A 25394-nucleotide genomic window follows, 5' to 3' on the forward strand; every position below is an offset into this window, starting at 1 on the left:
TGGTCATAATGGCTGATGTGAATTGATAGGTTTATCTTCCATGAACTCCATTTAAACCAGTGTCTATAATAACATCTTGTGGAAGGGAATTTCATAAGGTAGTTTTGTGTTGTATGAGGAAGTACTTCTTTTGCTTGTCCTGCCTGCACTTGCCACCAATCAGTTTCACTGAATAACCCTACGGTAACAAACTTTAAGCTTTTCTACATGAGGCTGTTAATCAGCTGTTAATCTGCTTTATGTACTTCTGTTTTTGTTGCAGAATGGAGATCTGAGCACTACACAAGAGTATTTCCTTACCTGCTTTTCCAAACATAACCTCTAGGTGGCACTGCGGTATAGTGGAATAGTGCAAATACACAAAAGGAAATTGCGCTTTCTTTCACAATTAAATGCTGCATTTTCCCTGCTCTAAAAAAACTCACCAAACATGCTGGTTAGACACAGAAGTGGAACTGGAGGGTCACAACGGTCGTCTAAAGGCACAGGAAAGATGTCTTGTGTAGAAAAGCCCTTTGGCTCTTGCTTTTTATCTGTAGTGATTTGTAGGAAACTCTTTAAGTGTTAAGCCATTGCCTTGGAAATGGGCTGGTAAGTGTCTGAAAGTTGCGTCCTTTGGAAAAGAAAAGCTGTTTTTGTGTTCCTCTGGAAAGGAATAGTCTTTGTTTTGAGGCAAAACAGTTGTCTCTGGATGACCTCCTACAGGCACCATGCCATTCTGAGGGGAAATACTCATCAGTCTACCTCATTTCCTCTTGTGTTTCAGTGTTTTTCCCAACTGCCGCACTGCTGGAGATAGCTGAATAGTCAAGGAGTTGCAGATAGATAATGGAATTTTAATGCAAGATAGAATGTTAATGCAAGGCATTAAAGAAATGTTACTATAGCTGGAGTTTACAGTCAGAAAAAGCACCCTGTGAATTGCCATGACTCAACTTTTGAGAGCCACTCTTGGGGGCTCAGTTGTGGACCTTAGCATTGTTTTTCCAGACCCTGTTCACAGGACCTGCCTAATGGTGCAGTGATGAGGGAAACCGCATGGTAATTGCACATGCCAGGGTCCAAATCTGATGCTTCATTCCATGGCTCTAAGAGGATATTGCCACCTACTAGGGGTTTAGGTACTGTCAGTGTACCTATTTTCAAGGATACATTGATTTCTTACAGTGCAATTCTAAACATGCTTACTCAGAAGTAAGTAGCATTGTGTCCAATGGGGCTTGCTCTTGAATAAGTGTGTTTAATTTTTGGAGCTTTAGCCAGTGGAAGATTTAGTCTGGAGGCTTAACTTGGTCACTTAGTCAGCAGCCGTTGGGACTGAAAAACAAAGGCATGTGATTCCTCTCCTGTGCTTGTGGTTCCAGTCATGCTGCCTCTGAGGTCTGATTTGAGGCAAATGGAATTAATATTTCCCACTTAGCCCCATTATCCGAAGCACAAGAGAGGTCTAGCGTGCTCTTTGGTAGCTGATAATATTTCTGTCGGTTTGGAAGGCCCAAGCATGCATGCTCCACCTTGGAAGCAACCTAAAATATTAAAGGGAAGATACCTGATCCAGCAGCTCACGCAGTATCAGGGAGGCCTTCAGCTACAAGAGTAATTGAGATGGCAGCTGCTTTATTGTGTGTCCCTAGCCCTGTCCTGTTGGCACTTGGTGTATGCTGGCTACACATTCCCTGCTCCTAAGATGGGAGGACATGGTTGTGGCTGTTGCTGTTAACTGTCAGGGAGAAGACTGTGCTGGATGTGCTGTCAGGGTGTGCTTGCATTCTCCTGCCATAACACCAGTACTTCAGCAGTTTGTCTGAGGCTCCCAGCTTGGGGTTATAAGGCAGCCTTCAGAATCCCTTTGATTTTGTGATGTAGCATACTAAGTGAGTTTGTTAATGCTACTAGAGCCAAGCATTGCAAGCAAAAATATTTTATGAATGTTTAAAAAGCAGGGAGTTGAACCTGGAAACAGAGAGGCTCTTTTCAGTGATCTGATCTGAGTGAATCCAAACCCCAGATTTCTTAGTTGTCTCGAACCCAAACTTAAACTTCACCCCACCAAAAACAGATTTGACATTTAAGTGCTTGTGTAACACTTTTCTTCAGGGTCTCTGAAGGGACTCACAGCAAAGGCCTTGTATAGAGACAATTAACATATATCATTTTAATTTCTTAATTAAAAACCATTATAATGCACATGTAATAATTTTACATGCATAACAATTCATTTATCACCAAAACAATAAAACAGAGCACAGCCCTCCCAAAGTCTTTTAGCCACAACAAAATATAAATAAAACTTCTCTCTGAAGCTTGATTTTTCTGCTGGCCGAAGAGAGAAAACAGTCTCTACTCAGTTCACACCAGCTCTGCGTGAACGTCTTCTCAAAATGGATCAGGATCCAGCAACACAGGAACAACTTTGTAAACAGCCCTTTATATAATATAAAAGAACATAAACAACATGGAACTCATAGTGTTTGGAAAAAGAAAGTCATGACTCTTTAAAAAAAATTCAAAGGGAAACCTCCCTGCTAACCTGTCTCAAGGGTTCAGGGTCTTACAGGGAGGAGAAAGCAAGCTTCTTCCAAACTGCATTTTGGTAACCACCTAAACTGGTGGCCATTCCCTATCTCACTCCTTTACTGAGCAGGTGCAGGAATATTCCCACTCAGAATTCTTAAACAAAAATATACCAGTGGGTTACACTTGGGAAGTTCTTTGGTATGGAGGTGCTCCACCACTAGGGAAAGAAAGGAAGAAGAGAGATTATATTATACTTTCCATGAAGCCATCATGAGGAGGAAGAACAGGAGAGAGGCTTCTTGGTTTGGTAATTCTGTCTGTCTTGCAGCTGCCTCAGTAGCGGACTGTCTTCTGGAACAGTACCTGTTGTCCAGCAGCTGGGCTGTGGAAGCAGTGGGGGATGGGAGACATTCGTAAAACATGACTGGCGATTCCTTATCTGTGGTTGTCACCAGCCCTTTTTTCATCCATGGAGAGTTTAAGGAGGCAAGGTGGGCTGGTTCCTCTCCTGCATTCTGGGCTTTTGCAAGAGGTGCCAGCAGTGTCTTACTGCTGTTTCTGGGCCTCCTGCAATAGCTCAGCAAGAACAGAGAGAATCCAGCCCTCCTTTTTTCTTTTCCAGACTCTCCATGGAAGAAAGGAGGGCTGGTTTATCTCCCTTTTTTGGACTTTTGCAGGAGATGGCAACAGAACCTATTAAGCAGGTTAGTGGATAATGGACCCTTCTGGAGGGTACAACATAGAACTGCTTTCCTATCCACCCCCACCCCCTCATGAAGTTAGAAAACTGGACACCACAAATTACATTTGGCAACCCTTACCAAGATCCTGAATTGAGTTTGTATAGCCCCAGTATTCCTCTTAGATTATTGTACCAATGATCCTCATCTCGGTAAACATTAAAATATTTTTCACTACTTGGGTAGTGGTGCTGCCTGTCTCCCTTCCTCAAAATCCAGCTTTTCAGTGAAACCTTTAACTGAAACCCTATTAATTCCTCCTGTAACTAAGGGTGCTTCCACACTGGAGCTTAGTGTGGAATTGCCATGCTTCATTCACTTACTCTTCACTGAAAATCCCTACAACGCTGTCATCCAATCATTGTCACCTTGTATTTTCACTGTAGTTCTTCCGTCTTTCTCAGACCACAAAAACTGACTTTATTTTCATAAAAACTGGGTGCCTTTAGCACTACTCTACCATCTTTTTAAAAAGGTTTTACGTGGGCAGTGATGTATCAGAGAACTGAACCTATCACAATTCAGCACACATCATAATTTTTGCAGTAGGTGTTATGTTATGACCCCACTTTGTATGTTTTAATGATCTTTTAATTATTACTATAATGTTTTCTGACTGAAACTTTTTATGAATGAAAGAAGTACAACACTATAATACTACAATGTTAATTTTTTTCCCAAACCCCCCTTTTTCTGGCAGAGACTGGAAGGTTTTAGAAATCATTTTTTAAAATAACCATTTTTGTTTTATGGCATTACATGGTGTATCGTACATAATACAGTATACATTTTTTAATGATTTTAAAAAACTTTCCAGTAACCGTCTCCTTTGTGACATACTAATTAGTGCTGTGCCGAAAATTTCTACCACATTGTTTTTTACCATTCTCTGTCAATCTTATAGAAGAGAAATCATTTCTGAAAAGAAATTCAATAGTGAAGAAATTTCAGAGAAATTCTCATGGGCTGGGTTTGAGTTTCTTGGGCTTACCACCTTAGGAGGTGGCCGAGGAGTGAGTGCAAGTGTCCTGTTTTTCATTGTACAACCATCTCTCTGGCCTCCTACACTCCTTCCTCAGCTTCCTACACTTCAATGAAAGCCCCGTTTAAGGCAGCATGAGGTAATTCCTCCCATAGGGCTTTTTCAGATCAGGACGTGCAGGCAGCCAGAGAGGCTAGCTGTGATTAGATAAGCTCAAGAACTCCACAAAAATAAATTTTAAAACATCCTGAATGAAGCAAAACAATGGAAGCCTCTTTCATGGGGGGAGAAAACTTTCAGAAAATTGGAGGACAGATTTTGGCAGAGCACCAACTCCACCTCATCCCTGGAGCTGGACACAACATTGCCCCCACCTGTACTGCAGTGGATGCAAACTGGGGGGCCAGCCTGCCAAGGCAGCTGATGTTGCTGTAGCATGAAAAACCCTTAAAAACCTTAGGAAAACATAAAGAAGCTGTGCTACATGCCCTGCCAGTGGGGAGCCCTACCTGGGAGAAACGGTTGAGAATTTCTCCTCCCCCTGGAGAAATTCGGTGAAATTGTCTCCCAAATTTCTCCACCCACAAGTAAGGTGGAGAATTTCAAGAGGCCATTTGTACATAGCTCTAATACTAATAGCCAAAGAATGAAAGAAAGAAAAAGAACCAGTGCTCCTTCAGCTTATACAATTTCCCAGCCTAGTTTCCTGGCTGTGATTCTGACTTGCCACAGGCAACCAATCCAAAAGCTGTTTACAAGTTTGCCTTGATATTTAGGTTTCACCTGGATGTAGAAATCTTCCTGTAATTCCTGGTTGGCCTTGTGTACAAAGAAGTGATAGATTATTTTCTACTAAAATAAAACTGGACTAGATCTTTAACGTAAGAGACAAGGTCTGCTTGGAAAAATGCAGGGAGAGAAGGAGAGTGAGTTCCTGAGATCTGTGCAGGCATGTAGAGAGAGGTCCAAATAAGGCACTTGAGTGAGCCATGCAGAACTGTTCAATAAACCTAGGCAAAAAGGTTCAAATAGGATTGTTGAGTGACATCTTGATCTGAAGACAACACCTACATGTGAGGTAGGGAGATGATCTGTATTGCTGAACATTGGGAAGAAAAACTGACCAGGAGGAAGCAACCTAGTGCCATCTAGAACAAGACAACTTGCTTTCGTAAGTTTCATAGGGTTTCTCATAGCAGCATAACCCCTAAAATGCATACGTTGCTATAGATGTGGCTAACCTTTGCTTGTGTAGCTATCAGGATACGTTTGGCATGGGGAATCAGTAGTCTATAGCAGCGGAGTGCAGCCCAGGACCCACAGGTGTTGCACATTGGTCGCACTGCCACCCACCCCTCCCTCCCTCCCACTGAACTGGGTGTGTGACCATGTGCCAGCTGGCTTTCTTCTCATTTCGCTGCTGCAGCTGCACTAGTAAACAGGGAGGCAGGGGTGGAGTGAGTGGCAGAGCTGTGCTATCATCAAGCACCCTATCTGACCACAGGGCGCCCACCAGCCTTGGTCACCACCATGTCCTCCCTTCCGCTTCTGGCCTAGATGAAAGCAGGACATTGGTGGCAGCAGTAGCAGCCCGTCCAGCAGCCAGCACGAAGTGGAACGAGCTGTGATTCCATGCCACCTCCCTTCTAAGGACTGGTGGTCGTTAGTAATTTTCAGGCCTCTCAAGTGGGCCCCGGGGGAGAAAGTTTGAGACCCCCTGGTCTACAGAATTCTGAAGCTCCATAATTTCATGATTTCCCCCCTATTGTTTTTCTGCCATGCAGCTGAAAAAGTATCTTCCTTGGGAAAAGACTGGCACAAGTTCTGTCTGAAATGTGAGCGCTGCAACAAGACCCTGACCCCTGGAGGGCATGCAGAGGTAAGACTGACAGCCCTTGTACATAGCCTGCAGTAACTCTGTGCAGTATTGGGGAGTGTGTGCATTTGGTCTGTAAACCTGATAGAAAAATATTAGGGCATGTCAAGATAGCTTCTCTTCAGAACTCTTCCCTGTATTCCGTGATTGAACAAGGTGATTTCCCCAGTTCTGGGGACAGCGGTAGTTCTATAGAGAGAGCGGAGAGCAGAGGGCTCCAGCAATGCACTGTAGCAGTTGCCAGAAGAGGCAGCGGGAGGCAGGGCATCCTGTGTATCTCCAGCGCTAGAGCAAATTTCCTCTTAGGCACTGGTTTGTCTGGAACTCCTTGCATGTTAAAGCGTCTCCACTTCCCCTTCTCAGAAAGCCTGGCCACACCATGATGACCTTTCCAGTGGGAGATATTGGTAGTTGTTGTTGTGCTTCCCCACAGGCACGTGGGGACAAATTTATAAGAACAAGTAGACATCAGTGGAGGCTGGTGGCTCTGATTTTGGTGGGGCTACACTCAGAACCAGTCAGAATTCTAAAGAAGCTATCCAAGGTGCTGTACCCTAGCCCCAAAATAGGTTCAGCACCTTGGTTAAATTCAGCGCCTTTAGAGTTTTGGCTGGTTCTGACTGAAACCCAGAATGTATTTGCAGTCCCACCGCAAATGGAGCCACCAACCTCCACTGGTAGACATAGAAGATTAGAAAGGAGGAAATGGTTTCTGCCTAGATCTGTGCTATTGAAAAGCTTTGTATGTTTCTATGCCCACAAAAGTTGGCCCAGTATAGTGTTTTCTGACCTCAGTTTCATTAAGCAAGTAGCCTTTGTAGTTTCAGATAAACTTTGGAAATGGTTTACACCGTGCTACTCATTCCTGCTCCTTCATGCATATCTTTCCCCCTTTCTGTCTGTACTTCTTATGACTCCATTTCTGTCTGTATCTAGAGGAATGTTCCATGGTGCCCATGGAAAGGGGCCGTGTTGCCCTTGAGACTGTCCATGCATTCTGGGGGCAGGGCTGATGGCATTGGAGTTCTGGAAGGTAGCAGTGGTTGCAGCTGCCTCATTCAACTCTGTAAAGAGAAGTGCTGGACAAGGGAGACAACTGCAGCCACTCCCCTCATTTTCCAATTCTCCCATTGTCTCCTGGTCCCATCCCTAATATACATGCCAAGGCAGGGCCTTAAGGCATCAGAGTTCAGGAGAATGAACTTCACACAGTGCTTCTTTTTACAGTGCTGGGTGAGGTAGCTGCTACCATCCTCTTGAGCTTGGAGGAGAGTGGGGTGACCAGGGCAGTGGCACAGGAGCCAGGCCCAGAGAAAGAAGGCCCAGAGCAAGAGAGAAAGTGTACAGAGGGAGAGTGTGCACACCCACACTGCTCTTCGATAGGATCTGGGTACAAGTCAGATCCAGTAGGGTTCTAACAGATTGTCTTGAATTTGTTTTGCTTGAGTTTTATGCCCCCCCCCCCCAAAAAAGAACACCATCAAATTATAGGTTATCTCTGTGTTCACAGATGTGTTCTATGATTTGATAGTGGTTTTGTTGTTATCACATGTAAACATAATGAAAATCAATGAGGATCTGTGACTTGGATTCATGCGCTCGTTACACTGTGGTCTACATGCTATAACAATCCACCATGCCACAACTGCCTTGTGAGGTAGGCCAGTTGTGCACACTTCAATCTGATCAGTAGGTCACTGCCACCCCTACCCCCTTTTTCCTCAACTATGAGCTAGTTATCTGCTTGGGGTGCATTAGCAAGCAGCTGATACTTCCCGTCACTGCTGTCAGGCAACCTGCTTTCCTCTTACTTTCCCTTAGGTGCAAATAGGTAAACACATGTACAACCCCCTTAGGTGCAGACAGGGAAAACACAGATAGTGAAACTGCCATCTTGACGTTATCAGAAACCCATGTTCAGACCTCAGCTCGAAACTGAACAGAGATATTCATTAAAGGAATATCATAAGAGACAACAAGAGAAAGCACAGTGGGAGCTTGCTAATCTATGCTAAACTCATTGAGGTAAAATAAATCACAGGGGTTAGCTGGAGAGTTGCGACTAGGGATGCAAGCAAAACTTGAGCTCGTTGAAGTTCTCCAAATTCCACCTTGAAGCCTGTTCCATCTTGAGAGCGTATCGTATTGTGATCTTTGTTTGTTTTTTCCTTTTGCATGAAAGTGTGAGTACATTTTATCACCTTTTGAGCTAGGAGATGGACTATCAGTATTAATTAAAAATGAGATGGGTTTAGCTACCACTGGTAGATGTGATATCTCAAAAAGCTTCCTGTTTTGTGCATCTGGAAGCCCCAGGAAAGATGTGGGGTATTCCAAGTAGGCTATGTATGATTGTAGTTTTAAAGAAATAGACAGTGGCTGGCAGCTCACATCACAATCACAATGGAACTTCCAATTTGATGGTAGTTTGGGAGGGATCCCTGGTTTAAAAAAATGCAAATTCATGATGATATGTTTTCCATTGTTTTTCATTCATTATGTTTTTGATTTACTAGATCTTACCCTCTTGGGATTTTGTGACTGGCCATGTCCACATGGCAGCCATTTTGTGGTGGCATCCATGGCACTTCCTTACAATTCCAACTGTGTCTACAGTCTAGAGCAGGGGTAGGCACCCTGGCACATTCCAGATGTTGAGTACTACAATTCCCATAATCCCTGGCCATTGGTAGTGCTGGCTAGAGCTTCAGGAATTATAGTCCAAAAGTCTGGAGAACACCTCCCTGATCTAGAGGATGGTCACTCATCTGTTGTATTCTTTAAAAAAAAGTATTTAAATCACCACTTGGGGGATGTGACACATTTTTATTGATTCATTCTAAAGATATTTCTATCCTGCACCTTCCATCTCTATGCGATGCTAGGGTAGCTCACAATTCAAGTATCACAATAAAATTATCAAAACAATTGAAACATCATAATGATCAATCACCAGTAGTATTAATCAAAACCTTCAACGGCAACAGAGCAGGGCAGTGAAAGTTAGCAAGCTTTCTATAAAAAGCAGGTCTAAACAAAAATGTCTTGGCTCAACAGGGCAATAAGCTGGGCCCCTCCTGTGGCATAGTTCTAGAGCATGGTGGGCAACCAAAATTGGGTGGGGGATGGGATGACTCTCCACCAAGCCCTCCGTGGGCTGTATGATATCAAAGGAGTGACAAGGAAAACAAACACTGAGTGTAGCCAAACGTGCATTTCACGGAAAGCTGATTTTAATAAACTCAGAGCAATGATAAGTAGGATTCCATGGCAGAAAAACCTAACAGGAAGAGGAGTTAAGAGGGATGGCAGTTCCTAAGGAAGGAAATACTAAAGGACAGGCAGAAACAATCCCAATGAGGAAAAACATTGGAAGACTACAGAAGAAGCCAATGTGGGTACACAGAAAGCTTAGTGATGATATCAAAATAAAAAAGAACACACATAGGGAGGAGGGACAGGCCACTAAGGGAGCCTACAGGCCAATAGCCCAGAACTGCAGAGATGGTGTCAGGAAGGCTAAAGCTCAGAATGGGCTGAAGTTGGCAAGGGATGCTAAGAATAACGAAAAGGGCTTTTTCAGGTATGTTCAAAGTAAAATGGCAAAAGTAATGGTAGACCAGCTGCTCAGTGAAGATGGCAAGATGCTGACAGCTGACAAGGAAAAGTGGAACTGCTCAACTCCTATTTTGGCTCAATCATTTCCCCAAAGAGGATCTGCGTTCTATCTGGCATATGTGATGAACAGGCTGAAGGGGCAGGAGTGCAGCATGTGGCTGAAGTTGACAGAGTCATGGAATGTCTAAACACCTTCAATGAGTTCAGGTCCCCAGGTCCAGATGAATTGCATCCTAGAGTGTGGAGCTAGCGGATGGATTCTCTGAACCTCTGTCATCTTTGAGAAATCCTGGAGAACAGGTGAAGTACGGGAGGAGGGCAAATGTTATCCCTATCTTCAAAAAAAGCAAAAGAGGAAGATCTGAGAAAATACAGACCGGTCATTCTGACGTCAATACCTGAGAAGATTCTAGAGCAGATTATAAAGTGCTTGATCTCTAGGAACTTTGACACTAATGTAGTTGATCTGATTTTATGAAGAACAAGTTTTGCCAGATTAATCTTATTTCATTTTTCAATTGGGTAACTTCCTTAGTAGATCATGGAAATGCTGTGGACATTGACTTCAGCAAGGCATTTGACAAGTACCCCATGATATCCTGATTAACAAGCTAGTTAAGTGTGAGGTGAATGGTAATAGATGGATCCATAGCTGGCTGGAGAACCATACTCTTAAGAGTGCTCATCAATGGTTCCTCATCAAGCTGGAGGGAGGTATCGAGTGGGGTGCTGCAGGACTTGGTCCTGGGCCCTGTACTCTTCAACATTTTTATTAATGACTTGGAGAAAGAGGTGGGGCACAAATTTGCTTATCAGATATACAGATGACACGACATTAGGTGGGATAGCTAATACCGTAGAAAACAAACACATTTCAAAATGATCTCCATAGGTTGGAAGATTGGGAAGAAAATAACAGAATGAAATTTAACAGCGACAAAAGTTCTTCATTTAGGAAAAAGAAATCAAATGCACACTTATAGGATGGGGGATACCTGGCTTGGAAATAGTAGATGTGAAAAGGATCTTGGATTTCGGGTTGGTCACAAGTTGAATATGAGTCATCAATGTGATGTGGTTGCAAAAAAGGAAAATACAATTTTAGGTTGCATCAACAGAAATAATTTCAAAATCACAGGAAGTAATAGTTCCACTATTCTCTGTACTGGTCAGACCTCACCTTGAATACTGTGTCCAGTTCTGGAATCTGGACACTACACTTGAAGAAGGATTCAGATAAACTGGAATGAGTTCAGAGAAGGGCAACAAATATGATTAAGGCAACTAGAAAGGTAAGTTCTACAAGCAAAGATTGAAGGAACTTGACTATATTTAGCCTTGAGAAGACTGAGGGGGGATATGATAGCACTTTTTCAAGTACCTGAAGTGTTGTCACACAGAAGAGGTCCACAACTTGTTCTCTGTCATCCAAGACTGTAGGACATGAAATAACAGGCTTAAGTTACAGATTTCAGTTGAACATGAAGAAAAAGGTCATCCCAGAGTGCAGGACATGGAACAATGGGCTCAAGTTACAGGAAGCCAGATTCTGGCTGAATATCAGGAAAAACTTCCTGACTGTTAGAGCAATACAACAATGGAACCAATTGCCTAGGGAGGTGGTGGGCTCTCCCACACTGGAGGCATTCAAGCTGAGGCTGGGCAGCCACCTTTCAGGGATGCTTTGACTTGGATTCCTGCATTGAGCAGGGGGTTGGACTCGATGGTCTTGTAGGCCCCTTCCAACCCTACTATTCTATGATTCTAAAAACTTCCTAATGGTCAGAGCAGTCAGACAATGGAACCAGCTGCCTCGGGAGGTGGTAGGCTCTCCATCACTGGAGGTCTTCAAGCAGAGACTGGACAGCCACCTGTCAGGGATGCTTTAAACTGGATTCCTTTACTGAGCAGGGGGTTGGACTCAATGGCCTAATTGCCCCCTTCCAACTCCTTGATTCTAACCAGCTTTGCTGTGCGCAGGGCTTCTGGTATGGGAGATGGCTTGCACACAGCAAAGCTACTTTGCCTGCCCAGCTCCTTCTTCCGTTGGGGGAGGATGCAGGGCAGGTGAAGCTGTTCTGTCCAACAGTGGCGGGGGGGGCAGCGGCCACCCCAGGCTGTCTGTTGCTCAGCCTTGTCTGGGTACAACTGACAAGAAGGCCTTATCCTGTATTCCTATTTACTGCACCTCACAGGGTATAGGGACATGGAGGAGGACCTCCATCAGTGACTGCAGTGTGCAGGCAAGTTCATGTAAAAGGAAATGGTCCCAAAATAATTTAGGGTTTGTAAAGTAAGTATCAGCCTTTTGAACTGAACTTGGAGTCAAATCGGGAACCAATGAAGCTGATCAGCAGCTTGTTCACTGCATTTTGTAACATTTTTCAGGTCAGTTTTCAAGGATAGCCCCATGTAGCCTAATCTGGACCTAACCAGGGAATGCATTAGCTTTCCCCAGAAAAGGCCACAGTTGGAACACCAGCCACAGCAGACCAAAAGGCCTCCTGGCCACAACTGCTTGCAGGAGCAAAGCTGGATCTGGGATCACTCGTTTTAGTGGAAGTACAGTCCAATCTAGGATAGGCTGCATACCTGTTTGCAGGTAAAAAATCCTTCCTACTGACCAAATGTCTGAGTTGTCTGGACCAGTTTGTTAGCCCACATCCAGTTCTTCCCTGATCTCAGACACTAATGCAGGACTTCCACAGTTTCCTTAAAATCTGATAGAAACAGGAGAGAGCTCTACTACAAAACTCTCTGTGGTTTCATACTAATAACAGAGGGGATAAGAGTGAAACTCCTGTGAAACTCCATAAGCTGGGCTGGGGAACCTCTGGCCCATGGACTTAATCTGGTACCTCATCTGCCCCATGGCAGCTTGGGTTCCTTCCATGGACCCCAGCCCCTGTCCTGGAGGCTACTGGGGCTTGGGGAGGAGAGGAATCCCCATGTTATCAAGGGGATTTCCCTGGGGGAGTGGTGGGTGTGCATTTGGCTGGTGCTTGCAGGAACTAAGCAAATGCCAGCCAAGTGTGTTTTGCCCCTGCTTCTTGTTCCCTCCACGCAGAAAGGGAAAGACAAACAAATCCTTCTCTTTGCTTGCCACTCGCCACCCCAGTCGGGATGGCAGGCGAAAGAGGTGCACGGCTGGCTCAGCTGTACCTGCCCTGTGTCCTGAACCAATGGGAGAAGGGGTGGGGTAGACAAAGTTGCCCCAGCTGACATGCCGTGTGGGTCATCCACCCGCTGTGTTGATGGGGATGGCTTTGCTGTGCATGGGCTTTCCCCAGTAAGGGAAGATCCACCCACAGCGAAGCCAGGTCTTGGCCGATACACTGGCTGGATCATTCACCCTTTGCATCAGCCAGGGACTGACTGACTGACTGACTGACTGACTTATTTACAATATAGATAACATTTTTATTTCAACTTTTTTATTAATGACTTGGAGGAGGAGGTGCAGGGAATGCTGATCAGATTTGCAGATGACACAAAATTGGGTGGGATAGCTAATACCCTGGAAGACAGAAACAAAATTCAAAGTGATCTTGATAGGCTGGAGCGCTGGGCAGAAAACAACAGAATGACATTTAATAGGGATCAATGCCAAGTTCTGCACCTAGGAAAAAGAAACCAAATGCACAGTTACAAGATGGGGGATACTTGGCTCAACAAGACTACAAGCGAGAAGGATCTTGGAATTGTTGTTGATCACAAGCTGAATATGAGCCAACAATGTGATGTGGCTGCAAAAAAGGCAAATGCTATCTTGGGCGGCATTAATAGAAGCATAGCTTCCAAATCCCGGGAAGTACTAGTTCCCCTCTACTCAGCACTGGTTAGGCCTCATCTGGAGTACTGTGTCCAGTTCTGGGCACCGCACTTTAAGAAGGATGCAGACAAGCTGGAGAGGGTTCAGAGACGGCAACGAAGATGATCAGGGGATTGGAAACAAAGCCCTATGAAGAGAGACTGAAAGAACTGGGCATGTTTAGCTTTGAGAAGAGAAGACTGAGGGGAGATACGATAGCACTCTTCAGGTACTTGAAAGGTTGTCACAGAGGGGAAGGCCAGGATCACTTCTCGATCATCCCAGAGTGCAGGGCACGGAATAATGGGCTCAAGTGACAGGAAGCCAGATTCTGGCTGAACTTCAGGAAAAACGTCCTGACTGTTAAAGCAATATGACAATGGAACCAATTACCTAGGGAGGTGGTGGGTTCTCCCACACTGGAGGCATTCAAGACGAGGCTGGACAGCCATCTGTCAGGGATGCTCTGACTTGGATTCCTGCATTGAGCAGGGGTTGGACTGGATGGTCTTATAAGCTCCTTTCAACCCTACTATTCTGTGATTCTGTTAATATTTATATACCACTCCACATCAAAAGATTTCAGAATGGTGAACAGCAAAGATAAAAGAATAAGTTCAGTCGTTCAGTCGTGTCCGACTCTTCGCGACCCCATGGACCATAGCACGCCAGGCTTTCCTGTCCTGCGCTCTCTCCCGGAGCGTGCTCAAGTCCATAAAAGAGTAAGACACCATGTTAAAACCATTTTTAAAATTTAAAAGAAATTCTGAATTTAATAAACCGTGGCTGGTCACTCAAGGAAGGCTTCCTGAAATCACAATGTCTTCAGCAGGTGCCGGAAGCAGCACAGTGTTGGCACCTGCCTGACCTCCAAAGGCAAGGAGTTCCCCAGGAAGGGGGCCATCACACTGAAGGTTCTTTTCCTGGTGGACTCCAGCTGTGCCAAATGATGTCAGGGGGTGTGTCCTATCAAGGCCCTGGTGGGGGATTATCTAGCCCACCCCTGCTATAAGCTAAGGCCATGGAAATAAACAGCAGTTCTCCAGTAACGCCTTCTGAAACCTGTCCTTTTTAGATAGTTTATTTGAAATGTATCCCCTGCTTTTATATTAGAAGTACTCAAAGCAGTTTACAGAAAAACAACATACAAAACAATATAACACAATAAAACAAAATTATATATTCATTAAAACAAGAACAATAAGAACAAATAATGTTTTAACAATGTAGTTAAAACAACATTGGCAACACAGTATGCTCTCCAGGTGTCTTAGAACAGGGGCGTACAACCTTCTTGGTCTCTACGGCCACATCAAGCGTCTGCTGGGGTGTCAAGGGCTGCACAGACATATGTGCACTTGAACACAACACACACACAAACACACACACCATTCTCCCTTGCTAACTCATGCTCACACTCTGTTGTATTGGTAGTAGGAATCACTGCAGGAATCAGCAGGCCTCAAACACGACTGTTCTTTCTTCAGCATACACAGAAGAGAGGGCTTAGCAGAAGCTCCACCCACTGTTGCTACTCCCAATGCTACAGGAGCTGCTAAGGTTCAAAAACAATAACTAACCCACAGTACCGCCTAGAATACATAACATTCCTTCCCCCTTAGCTATCATAGTCTTCCAGCCAACGAGGAGGAACCCTTTCACGGCATGGTCTCTGCACTTGACTAGTAGGTGTAGCTTGCTCAGATGGCTTTCTTTCAGTAACTGCTGTAGGTAAGGAAGGAGTATTGCTGCCATCACTTAGTGGTTCTGGCACTTCAACAGGCAGTGAGAGAAACGCATCGGTTCCAGATAGATCTTCCGCAGCCCCACTGTGGCCAGAATGCCTTCTCAGCTGGTCAACAAGGCGATGCCACACTGACCCATCTGTACACTGTACATGACTTCAGTGATAGAAGAAGGAACCAACCTTGATCCAGCACCATAGGCCCTAGCAAACACCTGATCTTGTGGGGCAAATGAACGGAGAGTAGGAGCTGAGAAGGCAGTATCCAGAGCTTGCTCCTATTTGCTTTGTAAGTCTTCAGCTAAGTCTGGGTGGAGATGGTCAAGACAAGATTTTAGACGCTGCCCCATAAGTAAAACTGCAGGACTGACTGCTGTTGTTGCCGAAGGAGTAACATGTTGAGTGATGAGAAACCTGTCAAGGCGTGTTGGCCAGTCTTCTCCCACAATGCACTTCAGGGCATCTTTTGTTGTCTGCACTGTGTGTTCAAATGGGCCATTTGCTCGGGGATGATGAGGTGCAATGGTGACAGCCTCAATAAAGTTCTTGTCTGCAAATGTTTTAAATTCAGCAGATGTAAAAGCAGTCCCATTGTCTAGAGACTGTAGTATCAGGCAACCCATGGGTTGCAAATAAGTGGCCATTGCTGTGATTGTTGCAGCGGCTGTTTGTGGTGGTATTCGACTATTTCAAGCCACTTAAAGTAAGAATCTACCACAACCAAAAAGTGTTTTTCTTGAAATGGTCCTGCAAAATCCATATGAATTCTTGACCAAGGCTTCTTGGTCACTTCCCATGGAAAGATAGGTGCCCTTGGTGGATTGTGCCTAGTGGCTTGACAAGTGCTACACTCATTTACAGTTTTTTCAATATCTGAGTCAATACCAGGCCACCAGACATAGCTCCTGGACAACACTTCCATGCAAACAATCCCTGGATGAGCTGCATGCAGCATCAAGATGGTTTGATGACCCTTATCTGAAATAACGATATGGTTTCCCAATAGCAGACATCCCTTATGGACAGACATCTCATGCTGATGGTGTTTGAATGGCTTAAATCCTCTGGCAGTTTGTCATCCAGCCAGCCACTCCATACTAGGGATGTACGAAAATTCTGCCACGGATCTCGGGGAGGCCGAATGCCAGCGCATTCGGCCCCCCAAAATCGGTGGCGGAATGGCCTGCCCCCCCCCCCCCGGGACGAGACTTACCTTGGGCGGATCTTCCTGGCGGCGGCGGTTCGGCGGCGGCGGTGGCTGCCGGTCTTCTGACCGGCCGCCGCCATTTCCATTAAAAAAAAAAAAGTCATAGGCTACGTAAAGATTTACGTAGCCTATCACGGCTAGGTTTTTTTTAAAAAAACGTGATAGGCTACATAAATGTTTACGTAGCCTATCACGGCTGACTTTGAAAACAAACAAACGCGCGTACGCAAATGGCGGTGGCCATGGCCGCCGCCATTTGCATTCCTTATTTTGGCACGTCTTAGTCTACGTAAACATTTATGTAGACTAAGACGGCGAAAATAAGGGAAACGCAAATAGCGTAGCGTCTACGCTATTTGCGTTCTCCTTATTTTCGCCGTCTTAGTCTACGTAAGTGTTTACGTAGACTAAGACGTGCCAAAATAAGGAACACAAATGGCGGCAGTCATGGCCGCCGCCATTTGCGTACACGCGTGTTTTTTTTTTAAGTCAGACGTGATAGGCTACGTAAAGATTTACGTAGCCTATCACGGCTAGGCTTTTTAAAAAAAAAGTGATAGGCTACATAAATGTTTACGTAGCCTATCACGGCTGACTTTGAAAACAAACAAACGCGCGTACGCAAATGGTGGTGGCCATGGCCGCCGCCATTTGCATTCCTTATTTTGGCACGTCTTAGTCTACGTAAACATTTATGTAGACTAAGACGGCGAAAATAAGGGAAACGCAAATAGCGTAGCGTCTACACTATTTGCGTTCTCCTTATTTTCGCCGTCTTAGTCTACGTAAGTGTTTACGTAGACTAAGACGTGCCAAAATAAGGAACACAAATGGCGGCAGTCATGGCCACCGCCATTTGCGTACGCGCGTGTTTTTTTTTTTTAAGTCAGACGTGATAGGCTACGTAAAGATTTACGTAGCCTATCATGGCTGACTGCAGGGACGCAAACGGCGGCGGCTACAGCCGCCGCCATTTGCGTCCCTGCTAGCCAGCTGCCGGCTGCTGGCGGAGCCGGCTGGCGGCTCCGCAGAATTGCTGCGGAGCACAGCCGGCCGGCCAGGATTCCGGGGGGGGAGGAACGGAGCGCCTGCCCCCCCGGCGAGGATTCCGGGGGGAGGGATGGAACGCCTCCCCCCCCCAACCATAAACATAATCCGCGAAAGGTAAGCACTTTTCGTACATCCCTACTCCATACCCAGTTTAAAACATGACCCAGTACAGGATCTCGAGCAGTCAGCCTAGCAATTTGATCAGCCTGAAGAGGTGGGTCAGGAAGGGCTTTGAGCATCAAGACTTCCAGTGGAGGAGCTACAACAAAATCTTGAATTTGAAGTAGTACCCAATTCAATCCGTCAGCATTAGCTATTGTCTTTCCTGGTTTGTAGACAAGTGTATAATCATAAGCATGGAGCAGAATGCTCCAACACTGCATGTGAGGTGATAGTACACAGGGAATAGGCTTACCAGGAGAGAAGATTCCTAGAAGAGGCTTATGGTCCGTGCGTATTTTAAAAGCATGGCCATAGAGATAGTTGTGGAACTTTTTGACTCCTGCAGTAACAGCCAAGGCTTCTCTGTCAATTTGTGCAAAGTTCCTTTCAGTGGATGACATAGTCCTTGAATAATACGTAATTGGTGCTTCTGTACCATTTAGAAATTTGTGTCTTAGCAGAGCACCAACCCTGTAAGAAGAAGCATCAGTAGTAAGGATTGGGGGCGGGGGGTGTCATCATAATGTACAAGCACAGAATTTGAACTCAACAAGTGTTTGACATTCTGGAAAGCATTCCCATGCTGGCTGGGCCTTTACCGTGGAACTCCTTTTCCCTGCAAGCGATGCAATGGCTCAGCAATGATAGCCTTCTGTGGAAGAAACACAGGGTAGAAATTTAGAAGTCCCAAGAAGGCTTGAAGTTCTTGCTTTGTTTTTGGAGCAGCTGCATCATGAATTGCACACATTTTTTTGGCAGTGGGGTGAATGCCAGAAGTATCAATACGACAGCCCAAAAATGTTACGTTGCAGGTTCCAGTTTCACATTTCTCCTTTTTTACATGAATGCCGGATGTGTCAAAACAACATAGGACTTCTTGAAGTTGTTTAGCAAGTTCTTCCTCTGTTGATCCCATGAGCAGGACATCATCAAAATATGGTACAATACCTGCCATTCCAGAAAGTAGGGTTTCCATGAATTGTTGGAACAGTCCAGGGGCCGCTGAAATTCCAAATTGCGGACGCTTTACTGGGAATGCCCCTCAATGAGTGATTATTGTTTGGGCATCTGCTGTGGAATCATCAATGACCAGCTGTTGATATGTTTGGGCCAGATCAAGTTTTGCAAAGACCTTCCCTCCACCAAGAACAGCGAGGAGTTGACTGACAGCAGGCACTGGATACGGATGCTACTTGAGTGCGTGCCTTATTCACAGTGTGCTTGTAATCCCCACACAGTCTCACCTTCCCATTAGGCTTTAATAGTAGCACAATGAGTGTAGCCACTGGGTCTGTGTAACTGGTTGGAAGACAAAAAAAGAAGCCAATGTGGCTTCACAAAAAGCTTAGAGATGACCTGAAAACAAAAAAGGACACATATAGGAAGTGGAAGGTCAAGCAACAAAGGAAGAGTACAGGCAGGTAGCACAGAATTGCAGGGATGGCGTCAGGAAGGCTGAAGCTGAGAACGAGCTGAGGTTAGCAAGTGATGCTAAAAGCAACAAAAAGGCTTTCTTCAGCTACGTGCATAGTAAAAGACAGAGGAAAGAAATGGTGGTTCAGCTATTAAATAAGGATGGCAAAATGATAACAGAGGTCAAAGGAAAGGCGGAAGTGCTCAATTCCTACTTTGGCTCAGTCTTCTCCCAAAAGAGGGTCTATGAACCCCCTGGCAAAGGCGAAGTACAGGCTGAAGGGGCAGGATGGCAGCTTGAGATCAATAGGCATATGGTCAAGGAACACCTAATTACTTCGAATGAGTTCAAATCTCCAGGGCCAGATGAACTGCATCCTAGAGTAATAAAGGAACTGGCAGAAGAACTGGCAGAACCACTGTCTATTCTCTTTGAGAAATCATGGAGGACGGGTGAAGTGCCAGATGACTGGACGAGAGCTAATGTTGTCCCTATCTTCAAAAAGGGCAAAAAGGAGGAACCTGGGAACTACAGACCAGTCAGTCTGACATCAATCCCTGGGAAATTCTGGAGCAGATGATAAAGCAGTCCATCTGGAAGCACCTTGAAAACAATGCAGTGATTACTCAAAGCCAACATGGATGTCAAGAACAAATCTTGCCAGACAAATCTGATCTCATTTTTTGATCAAGTCACCTCCGTTGTGGACTGTGGGAATGCTGTAGACATAATATACCTTGACTTCAGCAAAGCTTTCGACAAAGTACCCCATGATATCCTGAAGTGCAAACTAGCTCAAAGTGGGCTAGATGAAACAACGATCCGGTGGATCCACAGTTGGCTACAGAACTGGACTCAAAGAGTGCTTATCAATGGGATCTTCTCCAACTGGGGAGAGGTAACAAGCGGGGTACTGCAGGGCTCAGTCCTGGGCCCAGCGCTCTTCAACATTTTTATTAATGACTTGGAGGAGGAGGTGCAGGGAATGCTGATCATATTTGCAGATGACACAAAATTGGGTGGGATAGCTAATACCCTGGAAGACAGGAACAAAATTCAGCGTGATCTTGATAGACTGGAGCGCTGGGCAGAAAACAACAGAATGAAATTTAATAGGGACCATTGCCAAGTTCTGCACATAGGAAAAAGAAACCAAATGCAGAGTTACAAGATGGGGGATACGTGGCTCAACAACACTACAAGCGAGAAGGATCTTGGAACTGTTGTCGATCACAAGCTGAATATGAGCCAGCCATGTGACGTGGCTGCAAAAAAGGCTAATGCTGTTTTGGGCTCCATTAATAGAAGCATAGCTTCCAAATCCCGGGAAGTACTAGTTCCCCTCTACTCAGCACTGGTTAGGCCTCATCTGGAGTACTGTGTCCAGTTCTGGGCACCACATTTTAAGAAGGATGCAAAGATGATGAGGGGACTGGAAACAAAGCCCTATGAGGAGAGACTGAAAGAACTGGGCATGTTTAGCCTTGAGAAGAGAAAACTGAGGGGAGATATGATAGCACTCTTCAAGTACTTGAAAAATTGTCACAGAGATGAAGGCCAGGATCTCTTCTCGATCATCCCAGAGTACAGGACATGTAATAATGTGCTCCAATTACAGGAAGCCAGATTCCAGCTGAACATCAGGAAAAACTTCTTGACTGTTAGAGCAATATGAGAATGGAACCAATTACCTGGGGAGGTGGTGGGCTCTCCCACACTTGGAGGCATTCAAGACGAGGCTGGACAGCCATCTGTCAGGGATGCTCTGACTTGGATTCCTGCATTGAGCAGGGGGTTGGACTCGATGGCCTTGTAGGCCCCTTCCAACCCTACTATTCTATGTTTCTATGATGAGATGCTCAAGCTTGTCTTCAATTTTTTCCCATAGTGCAAAAGGCACATTCTTGGCTTTTATTCAAATGGGTGCAATTGATGGATCCAGATGAAGTGACACTGGCTTGCCTTTGTATTCTCCCAGTTCTTCAGAAAATACCCTTGGAAATGTATTAACAATTGCTGCAACCCAACCTGTAGTAAAGGCATGAATTCCTTGAATGCTAATCCCTATTGACGAGAACGAGTTTCTCCCCAAGAGCATTTTCCTCTGCCCATCCACAATTGTAAGCGGAAGCTTTCCTTGGAAGGAGCCATTCTGTACATTTACAGTGCAGCACCCAATGATATCAACCTTCTTTGCATTGTAATCAAGCAGAATGCATGATGGACTTGACAACTTTGGAGCAAGGATCCCAGAAAATATGTGCTTAAAGGTGTCCCTCTTAATTATGGATACCCCAGACCCCTAATCAACTTCCATTTTGCATGTCCGGCCATTGATTAATACTGTTGCATACAACACAGAGCCTTGAGGTTACTTGTTGCCACAGACCTTGTAAATGTGATATAGCTGTTGAGTTTCATCACCCTGTGGATAATCAACCCCATGAGATGCTAGGAGGAGTGACTCCTTGTTATAATTCCTTGGCCTTGTGCTGACAGTTTTTGAACAGCAGACTTGCTCAAGGTGACCCTTCTTCTTCCCAAACCTGCACTCAGCATCCTTGAATCCACACAGAGAGCGCTGATGTGGTCCTCCACAGCCTGAGCAGGAATAGGTAAGCCAGGGCCTATCTGCAGATTTTATGGAAGGTGCATTTCCTGTGTTCTGTTGACCTTGCTGCCCAGAATTCTCAGCCTGCTTGATCCATTTACATCCTCTGCATCTCTCTTGAGTTCTGTGACATATAGTGATGCAGTCTCACTAGCTAATGCCTTTTCTTGAGCCACTGCAAATGACAAGTTTGGCTCAGACAGGAGGCGTTGTTGCAGTGCTTCATCATAAACCCCACAGACAAGGCGATCCCTCAAAATATCATCTAGAAAATCCCCAAAGTTGCAGCGTTAAGAAAGATGACGCAGTTCTGCAATGTAAGGGGCAATGCCCTCTCTAGATCGCTGCATTTGTTTGTGAAATTTAAATCTCTGCACAGTAACGGAAGGATTTGGTGAGAAATGTATCTTCAGTAATCCTAAAAGTTAATCAGATGTCTTAGTTTTGGGTGAGGCAGGAGCAGTGGGGGATCTTATTATGGCAAATGTCTGTGGCCCACAAACCGTTAAGAGCACAGCTCATTTTTGCTCAGCATTGGCTATCTTATTTGCTTCAAGATAGAATGAAAGCCATTCTGCACAAGAATCCCAGGAAGCAGGTTGCCTCCCATCAAACTCTTCAATATGTCCAAGAGCAGCCATTTTGATTTTAATTCTCTTTTAAAGACATCTTTAAACACAGGAGTTGCTCAAGTTCTTAAGTGGGTCTAGCTGACTGCTTATCTGTTAGCTGTGTAAATGAATTCACAGTCCTTGCTGCCTGTATAGCTCTCAGGATCCCACCTTCATCGCCACAAAATGTTGTATAGGTTAGAGGGAACAACTGCAGGAATCAGCAGGCCTCAAACACGACTGTTCTTTATTCAGCACACACAGAAGTGAGGAACTTAGCAGAAGCTCCACCACTGTTGCTGCTCCAATTTTACAGGAGCTGCCAAGGTTCAAAAACAATAACTAACCCACAGTAACCCCTAGAATACGTAACGCACTCAGCCCAGCAGCAACAGATCTTGGTCTTGCAGCAACAGCATGAAGGTACTAAAGGCCCAGCCACTCCAACGCAATCACATACAAAAAAGACAAAATATTCTAGGAACAGACTCTCTGGCAGGAACCTAATTCCTAGAGCACCCTAGGACATGCTTTCTGGGATGCCCTAGGAGTGAGGTCCATAGAGCCTATTCCCCCCACTGTTTTTTCAGTGGGAGCAGATGTTGGGGGCCTGGGGGCTGCCAAGCAGGGCTTGGGAGGTTGTCTAATGCCCACAGTGTTTTCACACCTATCTTAGAAGGATACCAAAGTTCAAGGATGGGTAATCTCCCAACTGATGTGGCCACAAGCTCCTTTTGCTGTTATCACTGATCAGAGATATGAGGGTATTTAAAGACAATTAACCTTTAAATACCTTGCAAAGAATTGAGCTGTTGGAAGATTTTGAACTGTGCATTTTGCAGGCAGGCAGAACTGTTGCTTACTTGTGTGTAGACATACAGAGGCTTGGTATTTGAAATGCCATTTGAAAGTGCTGCCGAGTGATTCAGCTCTGCGTACTTCTGAGTAGACATGCAGAAGCTTTGTCCTCCTTGGTTCTGAGTAGGCTTCAAATGGTAATAATCACACTTGGCCCCTGCTCATGCTATCTTTGGTCATGCCAAGAGATGGAATGTGGCTCCTGAGACCCTTCCCATTTTGTAATTTGGCCCTTGGACTGAAAAATGTTCCCCATATGGGGAATGTTCCACATGGTTCTGAAACCAGCAAAAACAAGAGGGATACATTCTCCCTGTCTGGTTCTTGACACAGATCAGGGTGACCAAAGCTATTCTGTCCCCAAACTGCAGGGATCACCAGACTGGAAAGGATTCTGATATCTTATGTCATCCAGAAATCCTTGGAGGTGCAAGGCCATTGTATATTCCAATACCTTCCTCAGAAAGTGGCTGTTAGCTATTTATGCCTTTGTCAAAGAAGCCTGCTGTCAACCTCATCACAACCTCTTTTGAAATGGATGGAACCAATCCTTCATATTAACTGTGCTGCTGAATATGCCAAGCTTCCCTTTAATCAGCCAGAACAGGCAGGGGGGCAGGTGTACACTAGGCCTCACTGCTGCCAGGAACTTATCCACATCCTCAGGCTACACAAATGGAAAGTATCTGTCAAAACCTGACCAGACAGAGCCAGCTTTCTGGCTATAAGGGTGGGAATGACATAGGTTAAGGAATATGGATGGACATGCTGATTGAGGAATGGCCCGTTTTCTGTCTTCCATGCTGACAGTCACATAAAGGTTCCCTAGGCCAATGCTGGTTGCACTTAGTTCCAGGGCTCCCACACATTGAAATGAAGGAGGCTGAGCTGGGACTTATGGAAGGCCCACATCCATATCTGTTGGGTTTAGACGAGAGATCTGAAGTGCACATGCAACTTACCTGAGCTATAAATGTGTCTCTGAAATTTAGCATAACTCTCTTCAACCATTTGTATTTGAGGAAATGGAAGGTGAAGCATCCCCACTGCTGGACTGCTGCTCATTTGCCTGGACACATGCCCAGCTATCTTCATGCTGCTTTCTGTTGGTTTTAAAAATATGGCATAGCTAGAGATCCTCAGGCTATCACCCCCTCCTTTTCCATGCTCCCGGCAAAACCCTTGCAGTTCCCCTGGGTTGCCTACTAATGCCATTCCTTGTGGCTCATTCAGCTGATTTTGCAGCTGAATTGTCCAGCTTCAGCAAGGAGCTAGCTCTTTTGGGAGAGACTCTTCAGAAAACCCCCAAAGGCCACTTGCTCAGGGAAGTAGACAATAACTTTTGTTTGCTGGCAGTGCCTTTGTTTTTCATCTGAAGCTGGCTCCCATGGTTGTGACACTTAAGAAGCAGGTTTGCTGGTCCAGCTAGAGTTGACTACTGCTTCTAATGCACAATGGAGTGTGACGGCTGGGGAGACAAAGAATGAATAGTCAAAACAACGTGCAGGTCACACCCTCAGGCTGGAAATGCAGTGTGTATAAGGAGGGGAGTACATTGCCAAGGCTTTGCCACTCCTGGCTCTAGACAAAATTGTCAATTCCTCCAATTATTTCTAATGAGGTTGTAGGTAGAAATGAAGAACAGGGTGTGTCCACATATCACAGAAATGCTGTAGCTAGGAGTCATCTGTCTCCAGTCCTTGAGATCCCCCCAGTATATGAAATCTGAGGAAAGTGACTCACCCCAGAAGCACTTTCTCTCTAAATTTGTATCTTGAGCTCTGCCAGGAAGTTTGGCAGATTTCCTCCTGATTGGGCTACGTTTTCTACATAGAACTTGAGGTGTCATGCCCAGCCATTTTTCTTTCTCTGCTTCATGCGGTGAGTGAGAGACCAGCAGAGTACTTCAATCTCCATGGCACTCTCAGACTGCTTCTCTCTGTATCGTTACTGATGAGAAACTGCTGCTACAGGAAGCTAGAAAAGTATTGCCTTCAGCCTACTGGCTGTATCTGCCATTTCCTTCTGTGGCAGTTTTGATAGATAGCAGTACAAATGGCACATTCCTTGCATTAAGGGGAAAATATGTCTCTGTCTTATCAGTACTTTCTCTCAGAAATAAGTTCGTGTTGACAGCATGGAGCAGATAGTGCCACTGTTGCTTGCTGAGCCTCTGAAGTGTACACCACAGGC

At 45.2% G+C, this 25394-nt stretch overlaps 1 long non-coding RNA gene across 1 annotated transcript; it reads right to left on the bottom strand.

Moving 5' to 3' along the window:
* Nucleotides 1–781: 781 nt before the first annotated feature.
* LOC146347624 (uncharacterized) lies at nt 782–25256 on the bottom strand. The gene is made up of 2 exons (XR_014790818.1): nt 24164–25256; nt 782–2899 (listed from the first exon to the last, which is right to left on the bottom strand). It is a non-coding gene; the product is annotated as an uncharacterized LOC146347624 (long non-coding RNA).
* Nucleotides 25257–25394: the final 138 nt, after the last annotated feature.

This window comes from Heloderma suspectum, chromosome 4 (genome assembly GCF_057233095.1).
Source record: "Heloderma suspectum isolate Gila_16-S chromosome 4, 16-S_ref, whole genome shotgun sequence".
NCBI classification, from domain to species: domain Eukaryota; kingdom Metazoa; phylum Chordata; class Lepidosauria; order Squamata; family Helodermatidae; genus Heloderma; species Heloderma suspectum.